This window comes from Panulirus ornatus, chromosome 58 (assembly GCF_036320965.1).
Source record: "Panulirus ornatus isolate Po-2019 chromosome 58, ASM3632096v1, whole genome shotgun sequence".
Lineage (NCBI taxonomy): Eukaryota > Metazoa > Arthropoda > Malacostraca > Decapoda > Palinuridae > Panulirus > Panulirus ornatus.
Genome location: NC_092281.1, coordinates 2624707 through 2648572, shown reverse-complemented (window position 1 = coordinate 2648572; position 23866 = coordinate 2624707).

Here is a 23866-nt window from a genome sequence, read left to right as displayed (position 1 = left end):
AATGAAATGGGGGGAAAAGCGTGAGGGATTAGTGTAATTCGGCTGATGTGATCTGATTACAGATATTATAAGGTTTCTCATCCAAGTTGCAAGGATACCACATTAGTGAGACCCTGCCCCCCTGCTAACCCTGCCACCCTAGGCCCTCCACCAGCTAACCCTGCCACCCTGGGGCCTTCACCAGCTAACCCTGCCACCCTGGGCCCTCCACCAGCTAACCCTGCCACCCTGGGGCCTCCACCAGCTAACCCTGCCACCCTGGGGCCTTCACCAGCTAACCCTGCCACCCTGGGCCCTCCACCAGCTAACCCTGCCACCCTGGGGCCTCCACCAGCTAACCCTGCCACCCTGGGCCCTGCACCAGCTAACCCTGCCACCCTGGGCCCTCCACCAGCTAACCTTGCCACCCTAGGCCCTTAACCAGCTATCCCTGCCACCCTGGGCCCTCCACCAGCTATCCCTGCCACCCTGGGCCCTTCATCAGCTATCCCTGCCACCCTGGGCCCTCCACCACCTAACCCTGCCACCCTGGGCCCTCCACCAGCTAACCCTGCCACCCTGGACCCTGTACCAGCTATCCCTGCCACCCTGGGCCCTTCACCAGTTAACCCTGCCACCCTGGGCCCTCCACCAGCTATCCCTGCCACCCTGGGCCCTTCACCAGCTAACCCTGCCACCCTGGGCCCTGCACCAGCTAACCCTGCCACCCTGGGCCCTGCACCAGCTAACCCTGCCACCCTGGGCCCTCCAACAGCTACCCCTGCCACCCTGGGCCCTCCACCACCTAACCCTGCCACCCTGGGCCCTTCACCAGCTAACCCTGCCGCCCTGGGCCCTTCACCAGCTAACCTTGCACACCCTGGGCCCTTCACCAGCTAACCCTGCCATCCTGGACCCTTCACCAGCTAACCCTGTCACCCTGGTCCCTGCACCAGCTAACCCTGCCTTCCTGGGCCCTCCACCAGCTAACCCTGCCACCCTGGGCCCTCCACCAGCTAACCCTGCCTTCCTGGGCCCTCCACCAGCTAACCCTGCCACCCTGGGCCCTTCACCAGCTAACCCTGCCACCCTGGGCCCTCCACCAGCTAACCCTGCCACCCTGGGCCCTCCACCAGCTAACCCTGCACACCCTGGGCCCTCCACCAGCTAACCCTGCCACCCTGGGCCCTCCACCAGCTAACCCTGCCACCCTGGGCCCTCCACCAGCTAACCCTGCCACCCTGGGCCCTCCACCAGCTAACCCTGCCACCCTAGGCCCTGCACCAGCTAACCCTGCCACCCTGGGCCCTCCACCAGCTAACCCTGCACACCCTGGGCCCTCCACCAGCTAACCCTGCCATCCTGGGCCCTGCACCAGCTAACCCTGCCATCCTGGACCCCTGCACCAGCTAACCCTGCACACCCTGGGCCCTCCACCAGCTACCCCTGCCTTCCTGGGCCCTCCACCAGCTAACCCTGCACACCCTGGGCCCTCCACCAGCTAACCCTGCCACCCTGGGCCCTCCACCAGCTAACCCTGCCACCCTGGGCCCTCCACCAGCTAACCCTGCCACCCTGGGCCCTCCACCAGCTAACCCTGCCACCCTGGGCCCTCCACCAGCTAACCCTGCCACCAAGGTTTCCCCTGCTCAGAAGGAAAGGTTTCCTAAAACATTATTCCACGAGAGAACCCAACATGATGAATATCGGGGTAATTATGAGAATTTTTTTTTTTGATTAAAGAAGGTGCAGGTGTGCTGGCGTAATGAGGCTTTAATTAGTACGTCTCTATGCAGGAGACTTCGCTGGTGTTAATTATAATAATTCTTGGATACAGCACAGGCATTATATGCATATAAGTCATAGTTAAAATGTGCAGTTACCGGGGAGGGCTTGGAAATGTATATATATATATATATATTATGCTTCAATGATCGATTATATATATATATATATATATATATATATATATATATATATATATATATATATATATATATATATATATATATATATATATGGAAGCGGAAGTGAATCATAGGGTGGGGGAGGGGGCGAAAATCCTGGGAGCCTTGAAGAATGTGTGGAAGTCGAGAACATTATCTCGGAAAGCAAAAATGGGTACGTTTGAAGGAATAGTGGTTCCAACAATTTTGTATGGTTGCGAGGCGTGGGCTATGGATAGAGTTGTGCGCAGGAGGGTGGATGTGCTGGAAATGAGATGTTTGAGGACAATGTGTGGTGTGAGGTGGTTTGATCGAGTAAGTAACGTAAGGGTAAGAGAGATGTGTGGAAATAAAAAGATCGTGGTTGAGAGAGCAGAAGAGGGTGTTTTGAAATGGTTTGGGCACATGGAGAGAATGAGTGAGGAAAGATTGACCAAGAGGATATATGTGTCGGAGGTAGAGGGAACGAGGAGAAGAGGGAGACCAAATTGGAGGTGGAAAGATGGAGTGAAAAAGATTTTGTGTGATCGGGGCCTGAACATGCAGGAGGGTGAAAGGAGGGCAAGGAATAGAGTGAATTGGATCGATGTGGTATATCGGGGTTGACGTGCTGTCAGTGGATTGAATCAGGGCATGTGAAGCGTCTGGGGTAAACCATGGAAAGCTGCGTAGGTATGTATATTTGCATGTGTGGACGTGTATGTATATACATGTGTATGGGGGTGGGTTGGGCCATTTCTTTCGTCTGTTTCCTTGCGCTACCTCGCAAACGCTGTAGACAGCGACAAAGCAAAAAAGAAAAAAAAAAAAAAAATATGTATAAATATATATATACATTATTTCCTTTATCATCATACTTTATAGCTGTCTCCCGCGTTAGCGAGGTAGCGCATGGAAAAAGACGAAAGAATGGCCCAACCCACCCACATAGACATGTATATACATAAACGCCCATACACGCACATACACATACCTATACATTTCAACGTATACATACATATACATACACAGACATAAACATATATACACATGTACATATTCATACTTGCTGCATTCATCCATTCTCGCCGCCATCCCACCACACCTCGTGTGCGCGCGAGGTAGCGCTAGGACAAGACAACAAATGCCACATTCGTTCACATTCAATCTCTCGCTGTCATGTGTAGTGCACCGAAACCACAGCTCCCTTTCCACATCCAGGCCCCTCAAAACTTTCCAAGGTTTACCACATAGCTTCACATTCCCTGGTTCAGTCCATTGACAGCGCGTCGACCCCGGTATACCACATCGTTCCAATTCACTCTATTCTTCGCACACCTTTCACCGTCCTGCATGTTCAGACCCAGATCGCTCAAAATCTTTTTCACTCCATCCTTCCACCTCCAATTTGGTCTCCCACTACTCATTCCCTCCACCTCTGACACATATATCCTCTTTGTCAATCTTTCCTCACACATTTTCTCCATGTGACCAAACCATTTCAATACACCCTCTTCTGCTCTCTCTCAACCACACTCTTTCTGTTACCACACATCTATCGCACCCTTTCATTACTTACTCGATCAAACCACCTCACACCACATATTGTCCTCAAACATCTCATTTCCAACACATCTACCTCCTCCGCACAACCCTATCTATAGCCCACACCTCACAACCATATAACATTGTTGGAACCCCTATTCCTTCAAACATACCCATATTTGCTCTCCGAGATAATGTTCTCGCCTTCCACACATTCTTCAACGCTACCAGAACCTTCGCCCCCTCCCCCACCCTGTGATTCACTTCCGCATCCATGGTTCCATCCGCTGCCAAATCCACTCCCAGATATCTAAAACACTTTACTTCCTCCAGTTTTTCTCCATTCAAACTTACCTCCTAATTGACTTGTCCCTCAATCCTACTGAACCTAATAACCTTGCTCTTATTCACATTTACTCTTAACTTTCTTCTTTCACACACTTTACCAAACTCAGTCACCAGCTTCTGCAGTTTCTCACATGAATCAGCCACCAGCGCTGTATCATCAGCGAACAACAACTGACTCACTTCCCAAGCTCTCTCATCCCCAACAGACTTCATACTTGCCCCTCACTCCAAAACTCTTGCATTCACCTCCCTAACAACCCCATCCATAAACAAATTATACCACCATGGAGACATTACGCACCACTGCCGCAAACCTACATTCGCTGAGAACCAATCACTTTCCTCTCTTCCTACACGTACACATGCCTTACATCCTTGATAAAAACTTTTCACTGCTTCTAACAACTTGCCTCCCACACCATATATTCTTAATACCTTCCACAGAGCATCTCTATCAACTCTATCATATGCCTTCTCCAGATCCATAAATGCTACATACAAATCCATTTGCTTTTCTAAGTATTTCTCACATACATTCTTCAAAGCAAACACCTGATCCACACATCCTGTACCACTTCTGAAACCACACCGCTCTTCCCCAATCTGATGCTCGTCTTACGCGTGAGTCTGTAACATCGAATCAGTGCTGAAGTTTTGCCCCTTTCCAACTGAAGGCGTTTTTTGTCGACATTTCTGAAATTCGTAAGAGGGAAGAGAGGGGGGAAGACTAATTTGGTGGGGGGTGGTGGGGTTTGGGGCGGGGGGGTGGGGGTTAGGGGCCGTGGGGGGGGGGGGTAAGGAACGAGAGGGGGGGGGGGAAAGAGAGATGTGTTTTGGTGTGCACTTCTTACACCTTTGACATTCTGTATCAACCAACCCCCCTTCCCTCCCTTCCCCCTTCCCTCCCTTCCCCCTTCCCTCCCATCATTTGCGGTGGGGGGGGGTTGTTGTTGATATCAGCCTGGTAGGGGGGGGAGGGGATGGGGGAAGGGAGGGTAAAGGGGGGGGTTTCGCTTTAAATAGTTACTTTACGATAGTCGTAAAATTATACTACGTTCTGATTATCTAATTATATTCACCGACCAAGTAAATATTGTGTTTTCATTAGTTTTAAAGTATATCTATATTAAACAGAGCCTGATCATGAAAATGGAGGATATATATATGTGTGTGTGTGTGTATATATATTTTTTTCTCTTTTCTTTTTTTTCTTTGTCGCTGTCTCCCGCGTTTGCGAGGTAGCGCAAGGTAACAGACGAAAGAAATGGCCCAACCCACCCCCATACACATGTATATACATACACGTCCACACACGCAAATATACATACCTATGCATCTCAATGTACACATATATATATATACACACACAGACACATACATATATACCCATGCACACAATTCACACTGTCTGCCTTTATTCATTCCCATCGCCACCTCGCCACACATGGAATACCATCCCCCTCCCCCCTCATGTGTGGGCGTATATATATATATATATATATATATATATATATATATATATATATATATATATATATATATATATATAATGTTGCTTTTTTCATACATATTTGACATTTCCCACTATAGCAAGGTAGCGTTAAGAACAGAGGACTGAGCCTTAGAGGGAATATTCTCACTTGGCCCCCCTCTTTGTTCCCTCTTTTGGAAAATCAAAAACGAGAGGGGAGGATTTCCAGCCCCACGCTCCCTCCCCTTTTAGTCGCCTTCTACGACACGCAGGGAATACGTAGGAAGTATTCTTTCTCCCCTATCCCCAGGGATAGGACGCCATTTGGCGTCCTAGCTTCGTCGCTTCGTTGCATATTAGCTGACTTATATATCTCTCTTGTGTCTCCCTTGATGATGTGATTATTACACGAAAGTGCACTTGGGAACTTATCGTGTTTCATTTTCCCTGTGGACTCATAGGAATATCTTAATCACGCGCAAAATTGTGATCCTTTCAATATATATATATATATATATATATATATATATATATATATATATATATATATATATATATATATATATATATATATATATATATATATATATATATATATATATATATATATATATTGTTATATCGATCTTAGGTTAACTGTGTTATCTTATTCTTGCAGGTTAGTACTGATGCAGTGTACGGAGCCGCTTACAAGGTAAGGCCTCATAAGGCTTGCTTCTTCTTGGAACTTCTGGACGTTGTAATGAAGTTATGTTGTCATCATTGTGAAGTCACCACATGCCTACGTATTCCCCACATATGTGGCATTGGAGCATACCATCCTACATAATGTTACTCCCCTGCATACTGTAAACCTACATACTAATTTCAGAATAGGTTGTTTTCGTCATACTATCATTATGTATATATATATATATATATATATATATATATATATATATATATATATATATATATATATATGTATAGACCGCTCTCTTCCACTTTTAAACTGCTGCCTTTCACCCGCAAGCCGAGATCCTTCGCTTAGGGGATTTCAACGTTCACCATAGGGAATGGTTGAATTTCTCCCTTACGGTTGAGGGACTGAAGTCATCACATTTTCCATTCTTAATGATTTAGAGCAAATTATCTCCGCTGTGATCATTCTCCTAACATTCTGGATTTGTTTTTCACCTCTGGACCATCCAGCTGTTACTACGGAAAATCTCGCCCCCCAGTTTGGTTCATCTGATCACACTTTCATAAATGTATCTGTTTTAACGTCGTCTCCCCCTCCAGCTGCTCCTTCCAAGCGTACATTCTGGTACCTGAACAAAACTGACTGAAATAACTGACGTAAATTCTTTTCTGGCTTTCCTTGGGTCAATCGCTAGCTCTTATTTGTTGATGCTTCTGTCTCCCTATCAGACGCATAGTGGAGGCTATTCTTGCGGGAATGGAAGGCTTCATCAGCTCTTCCTTGAAGACACCCTCTTCATCCAGTTCATGGTTCAACCGTTTCCTATTCTGAGACCATTCAGGCAAGGGATCAGGCATATCGGGTTTGGGAAAACTCTCCTTCTTTTGACTCCCATTCAGCTTTTACCACCGCTTGTAATCACTGCAATCACGTTATCTGTGAGGCAAATCGTTTCTGTCATCAAAGGAAGTGCGATAACCTCTCCTCGTCATTCACTGATAGGTCGTTTTCTGGTCTTTAGCTAAGGGCATCTCTAACAACTTCTGTCGCTCTGTATTTCCTTCACTTTTCCGTTCTGACGGTACTATGGCTGGCTGTCTCCCCTTGTAGACAAAGCAACTTTCTTTGGTTCCCGTTTCTCCTCTAACTCCATCTTGGATGACTCTAACATTCCTTCACCCCCTGATGCTCCTCTTACTAATCCTATACCTCTTCCCGTAATCTCTTTTCGAACTGTCAGAAAAGCGCTTCTTTCTTTGGACACAAGCAAGACTTATGGCCCTAATGACATCCATTCCCATGTACTGAAAGTGCGAGTTTGTGAACTTGCACCTGTGCTTGCTCGTCTGTCCCATTTCTGTTTAGAAAACAACACTTTTCCTTCTTGCTCCTTCCTATCTAGCATCCTATCTGGTCGCTCTATCTCTGTGGTTGTTAATGGATCATTCTTTCCTCCTTTCTCCATCAACACTGGTGTCCCTCAAGGTTTTGCCCTGTCTCCTTTTCTTTTTCTCTTTTTAATCAACGACTTCCTTTCTTCCGTTAATAACCAAGTGCACTCATACGCTGACGACTCAACACTGCACTCATCCACATCCTTCAATTCTTCTCCCTCTTTTCTCACTCGACCTGCATCTTGTCTTGACACAACGTTCTCAATAAACTTGGACACAATATCTCAGTTGGGGGAGACGATGTTTAGTTAAGTTCATTGCCCTCAAGACCCAGTTTCTACTCATCTCTTTATCGAATATTCTTCACAACCCTCGTCTTCCCTTTGACAGGTGTGCAATTCCATCTCTTGACTCAATGGACATACTTGGTATTACTGTAATACCCACTCTTTCTTGGAAATTCTACATCACTAGAATAGCTAAATCTGCCTTTAAGAAACTGGGCGTCCTGTTTAGATGTCGAAATTTATTTTCTTCTGAACAGTTGCTTCGTTTATGCTTAAGCACTGCTATCACAGCTAAGGTGGTTCTAGCTCTGCATCCTTATTTGAGAGAATTGAATCGAAAGCGGTCCGACTTATAAACACCATCAGGCTAACTTTGGAACTTGACCCCCTTGCCCTACGCCGCAATATTGGTTCACTTCCCATCTTCTCTAGGTATTCCTGTTTGTTTTGCTTCCGAAAACTGGCCACTTTTGTGCCCCACTACTAGCTAGACCAACGCTGTACTCAGTACGCTGCTGCGTCACATGATTACTCTATGGCTCTTGGCAACTCAAGGGTGGGCCGTTTTGATAACTGTTTCTTCCCATACACCTCGAAGCTTTGGAACTCCGTGCTCTCTCTTGTCTTTCCCACTATCTATGATATGACACAAAGTCGGGTTTTTCACTCACTGCAAAATTCGAAAATACTTCTCCTTGTCTCTTCTTTTATATTTCATAATCCTGTTTATATTTCAATTAAGGCCTGGCCTTGATGAGGAGGGATATATATATATATATATATATATATATATATATATATATATATATATATATATATATATATATATATATATATATATCATCCCTGGGGATAGGGAAGAAAGAACACTTCCCGCGTATTCCCTACGTGTCGTAGAAGGCGACTAAAAGGGGAGGGAGCGGGGGGCTGGAAATTCTCCCCTCACTTTTTTTTTTTTTTTAATTTTCCAAAAGAAGGAACAGAGAAGGGGGCCAGGTGAGAATATTCCCTCAGAGGCCCAGTCCTCTGTTCTTAACGCTACCTCGTTAACGCGGGAAATGGCGAATAGTATGAAAGATATATATATATATATATATATATATATATATATATATATATATATATATATATATATATATATATATATATATATAGTTTCAAGGAAAGTAAGTGTTTATTCGAATTTATCTGCCAGCATCATGCATCTCCAGTTCTGGATATCAAATGTTCAGGCGAGACACATGTATACATGAGCGAGGGTTCGCTGGCACAGAACGAATAATGGATGACTTTGTGTTGGGGGGAGAAAGTGTGGAGGAAGGGTTGATGCATTCTTCAAGCACCGTCCTTGGTTGGGTCATTTGCTGTCACTCATGATGAGCGTAGCCTGAATTCATTGTGTCAAGGGGCATTGTAGAACGGGTGGAGAGAGGGATCCGGGGAAAGGCTTACACGGGGTGTGTTTGAAAGGCACAGGAGTAGTCCCAGAGCTGCTGTGTGGATGAAGATGTGAGGAAGAAGGTGCAGGTGCTGGAGAAGAAAATGTCTGAGGACAATGTGTGGTGTGAGGAGGGTTGATCAAGTAAGTAATATAAGGGTAAGAGAGATGTGTGGTAGTGAAAACATTGTAGATGAGAGAGCAGAAGAAGGTGTGTTGAAATGGTTTGGTCACATGGAGAGGATGAGTGAGAAGAAGTTGAAGGTAGAAGGATGGAGTGAAAGAGATTTGGAATACACGGGGCCTGAACATGCAGGAGAATGAAAGGAGTGTAGGTTTAAAGTGAAGCGGAATGATGTGGTATACAGGGGTCGACGTGCAGTCATTGGACTGAGCCACGGATGTGAAGCGGCCGGGTTAAACCATGGAAAGTTCTGTGGGGCCTGGATGTGGATTGGGAGCTGTGGTTTCGGTGCATTACACATGACAGCTAGAGACTGAGTGTGAGCAAATAAGGGTTTTCCTTCCTCTTGTTTGTGGCGTTAACTCGCTAAATCGGAAACCGGCGTATGAATATGAAAGAAAGATAAAGAAAAAAAAGGAGTCCCTCCTTCCCCTGCTGCTGGTGGTAGCGCATCCTTGATATTGTATGATTCTAGTACATGGAATTCCCTCTATAGATATCATAGCATCAGGCAAAAAGCAAAACGAGGTTAGATCCCCCACCGACAGGTTTGCTTTAAGGGCATGAGTGTGTTGAACCCATTTCCAGCCTGAATGAATTTCCAAAGTCGAATCGTCATGTTCTGTCCTGTGTTTTCGACATTTTTTCCACAGTCAATACATCACAGATGTAGAGGTGATGTAGGCTGAACTCTTCCTCGTGTTAACAATGTATTCTTCATCTTATTCCTTCGTTCCAATGAAAACCAGCTTCAGGAAGAGAGAGTCCTGAATTTGTGAGAACTGATGTCCAAAGTTTGGTAATCACATTTCAGTTCGTGTTACAGGTCGAGAATAATTGGATTAGGTTAAGAGGAATTTTCTTTAGTTCCCAATCTCACCGTGCTGAACGCTGCTAAGGTAATCATCATGAAGTTCTGATAGTGTGTGATTAGACGCGAGGGAGGATTGGAATTCATGATTCATCAGTCTGTGAATCACAGCTTCGAGGACAGATGAAGAGAAAATGGGTGGAGGCGGGGTTAATTCGTAGACTAAGATCTTTCGCAAGAAAATGTGGGACATTTTTATATATAGATTTGAACATATACAGAAGTAATAATAACATATAAATAAGCAGACATTTTCATTGAACAAATAATGCCCTCCTTGACAGCAGGATTCGAACCGATACCATCAGTGTGCGAGCTGGGGACACAAACGACTAGGCTATGGAGCCCATTGACCATTTGATCGCGTCCTCAGCTCCTACATAAATGGCATCGGTTCGAATCCTGCACTCAAAGAGTGAATGATATATATATATATATATATATATATATATATATATATATATATATATATATATATATATATATATATATATATATATATATCCTAAGCTTACGCCAATTCCAATGATACTACAGCAGCAGAGGTCAGGAGAAAAAGAAAATGGCCATGGGGTCATTACTGTCCAAATATTGTATGATTTATATTTTTTTTCCTGTATCAGTTGTATGAAGGGCATGTTGTACTCATGGTCATTACTATGAGAGAAATTGAAGAATTTATGACACACACACACACACACACACACACACACACACACACACACACACACACACACACACACACACACACTCAAACAGACAGACAGACAGACAGACACACACACACACACACACACACGGGGAAGCACATGTTAACACAGTTATAATCTCATGCACAACTGGATATATATGTACAACACACATTCATACGAGAGAGAGAGAGAGAGAGAGAGAGAGAGAGAGAGAGAGAGAGAGAGAGAGAGAGAGAGAGAGAGAATAAAAAACCTGAAGTGGGAAGGTTTAACATAAGGAAAGAAGAAGGAATGAAAGAAGGAAGAAGAAGAAAATGAATGATGAAAATACATGTATAGCGGAAGGAGGTGAAATGGTTTGAAGGAGATACATAACAATAGTTAATTTACTGACGCTGCAAACAGACGTTTGAATGACATAATCTAAGTTGATGACGAGACAAAATGGATTTGCTCCCGGTGATGTGTGTGTGTGTGTGTGTGTGTGTGTGTGTGTGTGTGTCTGTCTCTGTCTGTCTGTTTGAGTGTGTGCTTGTGTGTGTGTGTATTTGTGTGTGTGTGTGTGTGTGTGTGTGTGTGTGTGTGTGTGTGTGTGTGTCTGTCTGTCTGTCTGTCTGTCTGTCTGTCTCTGTCTGTCTGTTTGAGTGTGTGCTTGTGTGTGTGTGTATTTGTGTGTGTGTGTGTGTGTGTGTGTGTGTGTGTGTGTGTGTGTGTGTGTGTGTGTGTGTGTGTGTGTGTGTGTGTGTGTGTGTGTCTGTCTGTCTCTGTCTGTCTGTTTGAGTGTGTGCTTGTGTGTGTGTGTATTTGTGTGTGTGTGTGTGTGTGTGTGTGTCTGTCTGTCTCTGTCTGTCTGTTTGAGTGTGTGCTTGTGTGTGTGTGTATTTGTGTGTGTGTGTGTGTGTGTGTGTGTGTGTGTGTGTGTGTCTCATTGTTCAACTCTATGTTCCATGATAGACTTTGAACATGGCTGAACACTCGCGCCTCGATCGCCCATCGGGGAAACACCCCCTCGTGTGCTGAACATATCATGAACAATGTTCATAACCCCGGTGTAATGTTCATGTTATTCATCCATTCATTTAAGACGCGACCACTTCAGGAACTGAAAGATTCTAGTTTGGTCAGACTTCAGAGACCAGATGGTCATTTCAGGGAAGGGTTATGAAGTGATGTGTAATACACCCACTGAATTTCAGGAACCATGTTATTGGCAATTGTATGTTATATCATCTCTTGTGGCACTGGTTTAATTTTGATCCTCCAAGACTTTATTCTCACCGTCTGAAACACTTGTGTTCTTTTTTGCGTCGTGTCTAAGAATCACGACTTATTTGTCTCTTAAGAATCACTTAGCATTTGTCTCTAAGAATCACTTAGCATTTGTCTCTAAGAATCACTTAGCATTTGTCTCTAAGAATCACTTAGCATTTGTCTCTAAGAATCACTTAGCATTTGTCTCTAAGACTGGTTGTCTATGCAAATTAGATGAGGCAAGTGGTGGCACCTTGCGCAGATGGTGTGTCATAGCACCTTGCGCAGATGGTGTGTCAGAGCACCTTGCGCAGATGGTGTGTCAGAGCACCTTGCGCAGATGGTGTGTCAGCGCACCTTGCACAGATGGTGTGTCAGCGCACCTTGCGCAGATGGTGTGTCAGAGCACCTTGCGCAGATGGTGTGTCAGCGAAGACTGTAAACTCCATTCAGGAGAATGTTGCTGTTGCTTGTCTAAAGTTGATATCAAAGCGTGACGCTTCGATTCTTTAAGCTTCAACTCGGGTAGATAACCACACACTCTCTCTCTCTCTCTCTCTCTCTCTCTCTCTCTCTCTCTCTCTCTCTCTCTCTCTCTCTCTCTCTCTCTCTCTCTCTCTCTCTCTCTCTCTCTCTCTCTCTCTGAGACGAGTGGAAGACCTGGGTATTTTGGTCTGATCCTTGGGAGTACGAAGTGTGCACCATTATGGTCCCTGTAGTTTGCTTTCCCAGGGAGGTGATTCGACTGAAAGGGTTATTTCTGGAATGGGATATATGCGAGTGAGAAGCAAGGAGAAGGAATGGGTCGACTTCTCTAAGGATCATAGGTATAGCAGGGACCATTGAGAACTGTGTGGATATATGTTATATGGTTATACTAGCAGAACCATTGAGAACTATGTGGATATATGTTATATGGTTATACTAAGGAACCGCTGGAGGTATACTGAAGACAGCGATAGAGTTATACCACAACACGTTGCCTGGATATATGCTCCTTTTTTTAAACCCTACTTGATTTAAATGTTGTAGCGATGAGAGAAAATCGGTCGAAATAGAAAGAAATTTTGATAAACTTTAGCTGACCAACGTAATATATATATATATATATATATATATATATATATATATATATATATATATCGGAAAGGATCACAATTTTGCGCGTGATCAAGATATTCCTATGAGTCCACGGGGGAAATGAAACACGAAAAGTTCCCAAGTGCACTTTCATGTAATAATCACATCATCAGGGGAGACACAATAGAGGAATATAACAGTCAGTTGATATACATCGAAGAGACGAAGCTAGGAGGCCATTTGGTAAACATGTTTCATTTTCCCCGTGGACTCATAGGAATATATATATATATATATATATATATATATATATATATATATATATATATATATATATATATATATATATATATATATATATTCTTTTGGAAAATTAAAAAAAAAATAATGAGAGGGGAGGATTTCCAGCCCCCCCGCTCCCTCCCCTTTTAGTCGCCTTCTACGACACGCCCAGTTCTCTCTGTTCTTAACGCTACCTCGCTAACGCGGGAAATGGCGAGTAGTTTGAATGAAAGAAAAAAAAAAAAAAAAATATATATATATATATATATATATATATATATATATATATATATATATATATATATATATATATATATAGTCCATGGCATTACAGACTCCATCTCTTAGTATCTGTTTATGTTTGTTTAAATGCTTCAGCGACGCATCGTAATGTATATTAATAACGCTCAACTTCACCTTCTGGTTCAGGGATGCGTTATTATTATAATTACTGAGGCGTTATTATTATAATTACTGAGGCGTTATTATTATAATTACTGAGGCGTTATTATTATAATTACTGAGGCGTTATTATTATAATTACTGAGGCGTTATTATTATAATTACTGAAGGTTTTCTAACTGTACTCCATTAACCGTGTTGCCCCTCTTGCCCATTGCTTGAGTACGTGGCTGGACGCAATCACTCCTCTGTACTTTAGTTCAACGTACCTTCGACCCTCCCCTTCCCTTCCTCCCACGCAGTCTTCCCTTCCTCCTCCTCTTCTTCTTCCTCTTCCTCCTCTTCCTTCTTCTCTTCCTCCTCTTCCTCTTCCTCCTCCTCCTCCTCCTCTTGGCTGGCCTGGAATAGGAGACGAAGGGGGGGAAAGGGGAGTGTGCTCCCATCTGTGTGGTAGGGGAAGAGGAAGACGACGAGGTGAGAGAGAGAGAGAGAGAGAGAGAGAGAGAGAGAGAGAGAGAGAGAGAGAGAGAGAGAGAGACGTACGAACATTAGTACATGACAGTACCCACAGTACCCATCAGTACACGTACAGTACCCATCAGTACACATACAGTGCCCATCAGTACATGACAGTACCCATCAGTACACGTACAGTACCCATCAGTACATGACAGTGCCCATCAGTACATGTACAGTACTCATCATTACATGTACAGTACCCATCATTACATGTACAGCACCCATCATTACATATACAGTATCCATCATTGCATGTACAGTACCCATCATTACATGTACAGTACACATCATTACATGTACAGCACCCATCATTACATATACAGTATCCATCATTGCATGTACAGTACCCATCATTACATGTACAGTACACATCATTACATGTACAGCACCCATCATTACATATACAGTATCCATCATTGCATGTACAGTACCCATCATTACATATACAGTACCCATCATTACATATACAGTACACATCATTACATGTACAGCACCCGGCCCACCTTGATGACCCAATCTATCGGTAATTACCACATCTACCTTAATTAGATCCAGGTGTCAGATATGACCATCCAATGATGGTTAAGGACGCTCCGGTCATCAATTAAGTACATCTCATACTTCACAGTGGGTCAAAAGGGTTCTGTCGCCACTGGAAAGAGAATACACAGTGGTGGATCATCATCATGACCCACCTCGAAGTAGCGATAGATAGTCGCTCTTCATATAGATAGATAGTCGCGCTTTATATCCCATTGTGTCACTATGCACAGGTAAAGGGTTACTATGCACAGGTAACGAGTTACTTTGCACAGGTAAAGGGTTACTATGCACAGGTAAAGGGTTACTATGCACAGGTAACGAGTTACTTTGCACAGGTAAAGGGTTACTATGCACAGGTAAAGGGTTACTTTGCACAGGTAACGAGTTACTGTGCACAGGTAAAGAGTTACTCAGCCGTCGTGTTCTGAGGAAACCAAAATATTACATTTTTTTTACGTGTTTCATCAATTTGTTCTCTATACTTCCCCTTCCTGTGTCTGGATTTGGCTTATATGTTACAGTAACTTCCATTTTCTCTCTCTCTCTCTCTCTCTCTCTCTCTCTCTCTCTCTCTCTCTCTCTCTCTCTCTCTCTCTCTCTCTCTCTCTCTCTCTCTACTCTCTCTCTCTCTACCCTCGGCTGGTTCTCGATAACAACACAGACCTTGCCTCCTCCTCCTCCTCCTTGTCTGTCAGCTTCCCACCATCGAACCAAACTCGTCTCCCGGGAGAAAATAAAACACTTAGAAATATTGAGGCGAGCCAGTGCGCGACTACATTAAGGTAAGAACTGAGATACATGCAGGAAAAGTCTTATATATATATATATATATATATATATATATATATATATATATATATATATATATATATATATATATATATATATATACAAGTAGTGGTGATGTGAGAAGGAGATGGAGTGAGTATTTTGAAGGTTTGTTGAATGTGTTTGATGATAGAGTGGCAGATATAGGGTGTTTTGGTCGAGGTGGTGTGCAAAGTGAGAGGGTTAGGGAAAATGATTTGGTAAACAGAGAAGAGGTAGTAAAAGCTTTGCGGAAGATGAAAGCCGGCAAGGCAGCAGGTTTGGATGGTATTGCAGTGGAATTTATTAAAAAAGGGGGTGACTGTATTGTTGACTGGTTGGTAAGGTTATTTAATGTATGTATGACTCATGGTGAGATGCCTGAGGATTGGCGGAATGCGTGCATAGTGCCATTGTACAAAGGCAAAGGGGATAAGAGTGAGTGCTCAAATTACAGAGGTATAAGTTTGTTGAGTATTCCTGGTAAATTATATGGGAGGATATTGATTGAGAGGGTGAAGGCATGTACAGAGCATCAGATTGGGGAAGAGCAGTGTGGTTTCAGAAGTGGTAGAGGATGTGTGGATCAGGTGTTTGCTTTGAAGAATGTACGTGAGAAATACTTAGAAAAGCAAATGGATTTGTATGTAGCATTTATGGATCTGGAGAAGGCATATGATAGAGTTGATAGAGATGCTCTGTGAAAGGTATTAAGAATATATGGTGTGGGAGGCAAGTTGTTGGAAGCAGCGAAAAGTTTTCATCGAGGATGTAAGGCATGTGTACGTGTAGGAAGAGAGGAAAATGATTGGTTCTCAGTGAATGTAGGTTAGCGGCAGGGGTGTGTGATGTCCCCATGGTTGTTTAATTTGTTTATGGATGGGGTTGTTAGGGAGGTGAATGCAAGAGTTTTGGAAAGAGGGGCAAGTATGAAGTCTGTTGGGGATGAGAGAGCTTGGGAAGTGAGCCAGTTGTTGTTCGCTGATGATACAGCGCTGGTGGCTGATTCATGTGAGAAACTGCAGAAGCTGGTGACTGAGTTTGGTAAAGTGTGTGAAAGAAGAAAGTTAAGAGTAAATGTGAATAAGAGCAAGGTTATTAGGTACAGTAGGGTTGAGGGTCAAGTCAATTGGGAGGTGAGTTTGAATGGAGAAAAACTGGAGGAAGTGAAGTGTTTTAGAGATCTGGGAGTGGATCTGGCAGCGGATGGAACCATGGAAGCGGAAGTGGATCATAGGGTGGGGGAGGGGGCGAAAATTCTGGGAGCCTTGAAGAATGTGTGGAAGTCGAGAACATTATCTCGGAAAGCAAAAATGAGTATGTTTGAAGGAATAGTGGTTCCAACAATGTTGTATGGTTGCGAGGCGTGGGCTATGGATAGAGTTGTGCGCAGGAGGATGGATGTGCTGGAAATGAGATGTTTGAGGACAATGTGTGGTGTGAGGTGGTTTGAGCGAGTAAGTAACGTAAGGGTAAGAGAGATGTGTGGAAATAAAAAGAGCGTGGTTGAGAGAGCAGAAGAGGGTGTTTTGAAATGGTTCGGGCACATGGAGAGAATGAATGAGGAAAGATTGACCAAGAGAATATATGTGTCGGAGGTGGAGGGAACGAGGAGAAGAGGGAGACCAAATTGGAGGTGGAAATATGGAGTGAAAAAGATTTTGTGTGATCGGGGCCTGAACATGCAGGAGGGTGAAAGGAGGGCAAGGAATAGAGTGAATTGGAGCGATGTGGTATACCGGGGTTGACGTGCTGTCAGTGGATTGAATCAAGGCATGTGAAGCGTCTGGGGTAAACCATGGAAAGCTGTGTAGGTATGTATATTTGCGTGTGTGGACGTATGTATATACATGTGTATGGGGGTGGGTTGGGCCATTTCTTTCGTCTGTTTCCTTGCGCTACCTCACAAACGCGGGAGACAGCTACAAAGCAAAAAAGAAAAAAAAAAAAAAAAATATATATATATATATATATATATATATATATATATATATATATATATATATATATATATATATATATATATTCCTATGGGTCCACGGGGAAAATGAAACACGTAAAGTTCCCAAGTGCACTTTCGTGTAATAATCACATCATCATCATCGTTGTATGTTTTGGACAATCACATGTTTACCAAATGGCGTCCTAGCTTTGTCTCTTCGATGTATATCAACTGACTGTTATATTTCTCTCTTGTGTCTCTCCTGATGATGATGTGATTATTACACGAAAGTGCACTTGGGAACTTTTCGTGTTTCATTTTCCCCGTGGACTCATAGGAATATCTTGATCACGCGCAAAATTGTGATCCTTTCCAATATATATATATATATATATATATATATATATATATATATATATATATATATATATATATATATATATATATATATTTATTTATTTATTATTTATTTTATTATACTTTGTCGCTTTCTCCCGCGTGAGCGAGGTAGCGCAAGGAAACAGACGAAAGAATGGCCCAACCCACCCACATACACGTGTATATACATACGCGTCCACACACAGCATATATACATACCTATACATCTCAATGTATACATATATATACACACACAGACATATACATATATACACATGTATATAATTCATACTGTCTGCCCTTATTCATTCCGTCGCCACCCAGCCACATACGTACATATATATGCATTCGTACACATATATACATACGTAGACGCCCATACACTCACATATACATACATACACACACACTTACATATACATCTATATACATGTACATATTCGTACTTGCTTGCCTTCATCCATTCTCGGCGCCACCCCGCCCCACAGCGAGGTAGCGCCAGGAAATCCAGAAGTAAAAGGCCACATATCTACCTTCTGAAATGGTGACCTGATGCTTCCTGTATATGGTGTTGGTGATGGTGTTGGTGATGGTGGTGATGGTGTTGGTGATGGTGGTGATGGTGTTGGTGATGGTGGTGATGGTGATAGTGATGGTGGGGACTGGTTGGTGGAGGAAGGAGGTTGTGAGATGTGGACTGGAGACGCGTCTTGAACCCATCTCACTGGTGATGGTTTTAGCGACGCTTCCGTGTGTGTTCTGTTGTCCATCTGCTTGAATGCTTTGAAGTACGACTGTACGACCCCCTGGAGCACGACTGCACGACCCCTTGGGGCACGGCGGTACGATCCCCTTGGGGCATGGCGGTACGACCCCTTGAAGCACGACGGTACGACCCCTTGGGGCACGACGGTACGACATCCTTGGAGCACGACGGTACGACTCCTGGATCATGACGGCACGACCCATCGAAGCACGACGGTACGACTCCTTGGGGCACGGCGGTACGACCCCTTGAAGTAAGACGGTACGACCTCCTTGGAGCACGACGGTACGACCCCTTGAATACGACGGTACGACCTCCTTGGAGCACGACGGTACGACCCCTTGAATACGACGGTACGACCTCCTTGGAGCACGACGGTACGACCCCTTGAAGTACGACGGTACGACCTCCTTGGAGCACGACGGTACGACCCCTTGGAGCACAACGGTACGATCTCCTTAGAGCACGACGGTACGACGGTGTCACACACCGTCGTGCTCAAGAGGCCACACCTGTCGTGTTCAAGGGGCCACACCTGTCGTGTTCAAGGGGCCACACCTGTCGTGTTCAAGGGGCCACACCCATCGTGTTCAAGAGGCCACACCAGTCGTGTTCAAGGGGCCACACCTGTCGTGTTCAAGAGGCCACACCTGTCGTGTTCAAGGGGCCACACCTGTCGTGCTCAAGAGGCCACACCCATCGTGTTCAAGGGGCCACACCTGTCGTGTTCAAGGGGCCACACCTGTCGTGTTCAAGAGGCCACACCCGTCGTGTTCAAGGGGCCACACCCGTCGTGTTCAAGGGGCCACACCCGTCGTGTTCAAGAGGCCACACCAGTCGTGTTCAAGAGGTTCAGGCAGTCTCGCTTGGAGTCACACTTCAAACCCGGCCTCTCGTCTCGAGACGCAGCCAGCTCACCCTCCTACCGAGCGACTGGAGGGTGAACTTCCCTTTCTCCTCCTCACACTCACACTTCAGTAAACATTTCTTCACAAAGTGTTCGGGCTGGGTCGTGTTGGCTTAGGGCCTCGCTCGCCTCATTTCGTATTTACGAATGGTCGTCGAGTTAGTGCTTGCGTTCGTGTGTGCCCATCCATCGCTATGCACATGTGGGTGTATGACTGTGTTTGATGTGCGTGTCTGTGTATATATACACACTGACAACGCCCAACTCGTGTGTATCTTCAGGTGTCAAGTGTTATGCATCTAGCTAAGATAATTGTTTGGATCACAAAGTGGCATTTTACAGGAGTTTTAAAGTCATGGTCAATGACATGTAAGAATGAGAATATATACAGTAAAGTAATCAGAATAAAGCGAAAATTCGCCAAAAAAAAAAGGAAAGAATGGGAGTATCTTCGAACGCTACCCAGGTATAGACGAATTGCAATAAGGTCATCGCCTTACCTTGCAATACGGAAAGAAAACGGATGGAATTCACAAGAAGAAAGGAGAATATCCCACAATGGTTTGTGTTACCAGGAGCAAACGCTTGGCGACGTAACCCAACCTCGACGTCGCACTGCAAGATGCATGACCGCGCACGTACATGCCAACACCCACACCTGGTGTTGATAATGTACGTGTGTGTGTGTGTGTGTGTGTGTGTGTCTGTGTGTGTGGGTGTGGGTTCATCCTACCAGAGATGTTAGGTCCCCTTTCTAAAGCCAAGGAGACCTGCTTCCCCTGCTGCTGATGGCGGTGCTATGGAAACTATGGAGAGCAGGGACAGAATGGAACTCGTTCGTCAAGGGAAAATAAAATAGTTTTTCTTCGTCAAGAAACGAAAGAATATATCTTAGAAACGATAGATAGACACGGCTTTTTCCTCGTCTTTGAATAGATTGTCTATATTTCTATATGCCCGTCCGGACACTTAAGTCTATATATATATTACTAACTTTGGTCCCATTTTATCTTGAGACGTTTCGCAGCAAAACTCCGACACAATGGAAGGAAAAGATTATGTCGCGCGGGGGGGCATGTGGGGGGCGTTACGCTCCGCCCGGTAATACAAAGTCTTCATTAGACCGTAAGGAATAATGAGTTTTTATATTAATGACGTACACTTCATCCATCAGTGTTAGGTTAATCATCACGCGCTTCATGAGGGCCTTGCATTCCTCATTCCACGCAAGCGCCTGGCCAACACCAGCAATCAGGGAAAGCTGTGAAAGTGGAGCTTGAAGTAGATTTTCAGCAGATTGTGAGAGAGATGGCACTCAGGGGAGAATGCCTACAAGAATGAGAGAAAAGCAGAAAAAAATCATATCTATCTATCTATCTGTATATATATATATATATATATATATATATATATATATATATATATATATATATATATATATATTATCCCTGGGGATAGGGGAGCAAGAATACTTCCCACGTATTCCATGCGTGTCGTAGAAGGCGACTAAAAGGGGAGGGAGCGGGGGGCTGGAAATCCTCCCCTCTCGTTTTTTTTTTTTTAATTTTCCAAAAGAAGGAACAGAGAATTGGGCCAGGTGAGGGTAGTCCCTCAAAGGCCCAGTCCTCTGTTCTTAACGCTACCTCGCTAATGCGGGAAATGGCGAATAGTTTGAAAGAAAGAAAGATATATATATATATATATATATATATATATATATATATATATATATATATATATATATATATATATTGGAAAAGATCACACTTGAAGGAGTGATCAAGTCAATTCCTTCAAATCCACGATAAGACACGATAAGTTCCCAAGTGTGCTCTCGTGTAATGATCACATCATCATCAGGGGAGACACAAGAGAGAAATATAACAGTCAGTTGATATACAACGAAAAGACGTAGCTAGGACGCCATTTGGTAAACTGTAGTATTTCTTTCTTGTATCTCCCCTGACGATGTGATTATTACACGAAAGTGCACTTGGGAACTTATCGTATTAAATTAAGTCTTTCCAACTCATTCACTTGGCTTACTCTCCTTTAGCCTCTCGGAACACCAGGCGAAGAACAGATTCATCTCAGTAAATTCAATCGCATTTCCAGAAGAAGAAGAAGAAGAAGAAGAAGAAGGAGAAGAAGAAGAGAAACTCTTTGAAGTAAAACTGACCCTGGATAAATTGGACTGATTCCACTTCTTGATTAAGATTCGAGACGGCCTCCTTGAGCGACAAATAGAACGGAGAACAAACTCGTCGAGATTCAAAACCTGTGAAGGAAAAGAGATGTTTTTTTATCCTCTTAGTTCTGAATTTCAATTTGGAATAAGTAATTGTCTAGTTTGTGATCAGGTAATTACCAAGGAATCGTTGCTCTTCTTTACGACTTCAAAACCATCGTTTGCATCGTAGTCTCAGCTGTCTTTTGTGCTTCACAACCGTGCTCAACTTTTACTTCACAACCTCACCAACAGTGAGATCACAGCCCTTAACTATCCTTTGCTTCATAGTCTTAGCCAACATTAGATCACAACCCTCAATTCTCATTTGCTTCACATCCTCAGCCAACATATCACAACTCCAGCCAAAATTTGCTTCACAGCTTCAGCCAACCTTGTGTTTCACAACTCCAGCCACCATCTGCTTTACAGCCTGAAAACCTCAAACACAAACGTAAAGCCTGAAAACCTCAAACACAAACTTGCCTCATAACCTCACACCCTTCTCATATTCATGAAAAACCTCATTATTCATGTGTTGTACCATTTTCAGCATAACTTCATAACCCGTAACCACCAATTTCTTCACAATTACAACTTCTGAATGCATCGCCTTGGAGAACATATGTTTTACATATTTACATTTTTTTACATATAAACTTTACCTGTATTACAGCTCTAGCATTTACCTCATTTACAACCTAAACACGTACGTTTCACACCTTTAAGAACCTCTCCCAAAATCCCAACCGTCAACATGTAGAAAACGTTTCACAACGGAATAATTTGAAGAATTAAAACATAAGCTCCACATGTAGTGTGGGTGGAAAGTTGAGAGAGTGAGGCGTGTGTGCGAGTAGGAAGTGAGGAGAGGCATGGGTGCGTTATGTCGCCATGGATGCTTAATCTGCTGATGGACAGTGTGTATGTAATGTATGTATTGCACCTTACGACCTCTTTTATGGAACTCCCGTGGCTTCAAGGTTGCGCTCCATACGGGAGAAGGGTAACGCAGGCTCTCCCAGGGCTGGAAGAGGGTACAACCTCTTCAAAGGTGACTTCTCACTCCCATGTTGCCATTTGCGTGCGAAGATGGGGAATACACACACACACACACACACACACACACACACACACACACACACACACACGAGTATAGTTTAATATATATATATATATATATATATATATATATATATATATATATATATATATATATATATATTGGAAAGGATCACAATTTTGCGCGTGATCAAGATATTCCTATGAGTCCACGGGGAAAATGAAACACGGTAAGTTCCCAAGTGCCCTTTCGTGTAATAATCACATCATCAGGAGAGACACAAGAGAGAAATATAAGTCAGTTGATTTACATCTCAGAGACGAAGTTAGGATGCCATTTGGTTTACCATATATATATATATATATATATATATATATATATATATATATATATATATATATATATATATATATATATATATATATATATATTGGCTTTGGTCGTTTGTGTGGAGAGTAGCGAACCAGTCAGAACTTTAGCCTAATGGAAAGATGAAATGGTTTGATAGTCGCCACGTTGCTCTCAATCAAAGCCATCCATGAGGAACTTTTAGTCCAAATCTCTTCCTCTTGGGAATGGAAATGGAAAGACAACAAGAGGAAGAACAAAGCGAAAAAGGAAAGAAAACAAGGGAAAATGTAGAAAATGGACGCGGTAATGATATCGGTATTTTGATTTACATCAGAGCAGCTAGACTCACTTAATGCATCGACCATCAGGAAAATTGAGAGAGAAAGCAAAAGAAAAGGTGGGTATAAGAGAGAGAGAGAGAGAGAGAGAGAGAGAGAGAGAGAGAGAGAGAGAGAGAGAGGGGCAGACAGAGAGAGAGAGAGAGAGAGAGAGAGAGAGAGAGAGAGAGAGAGAGAGAGAGAGAGAGAGAGAG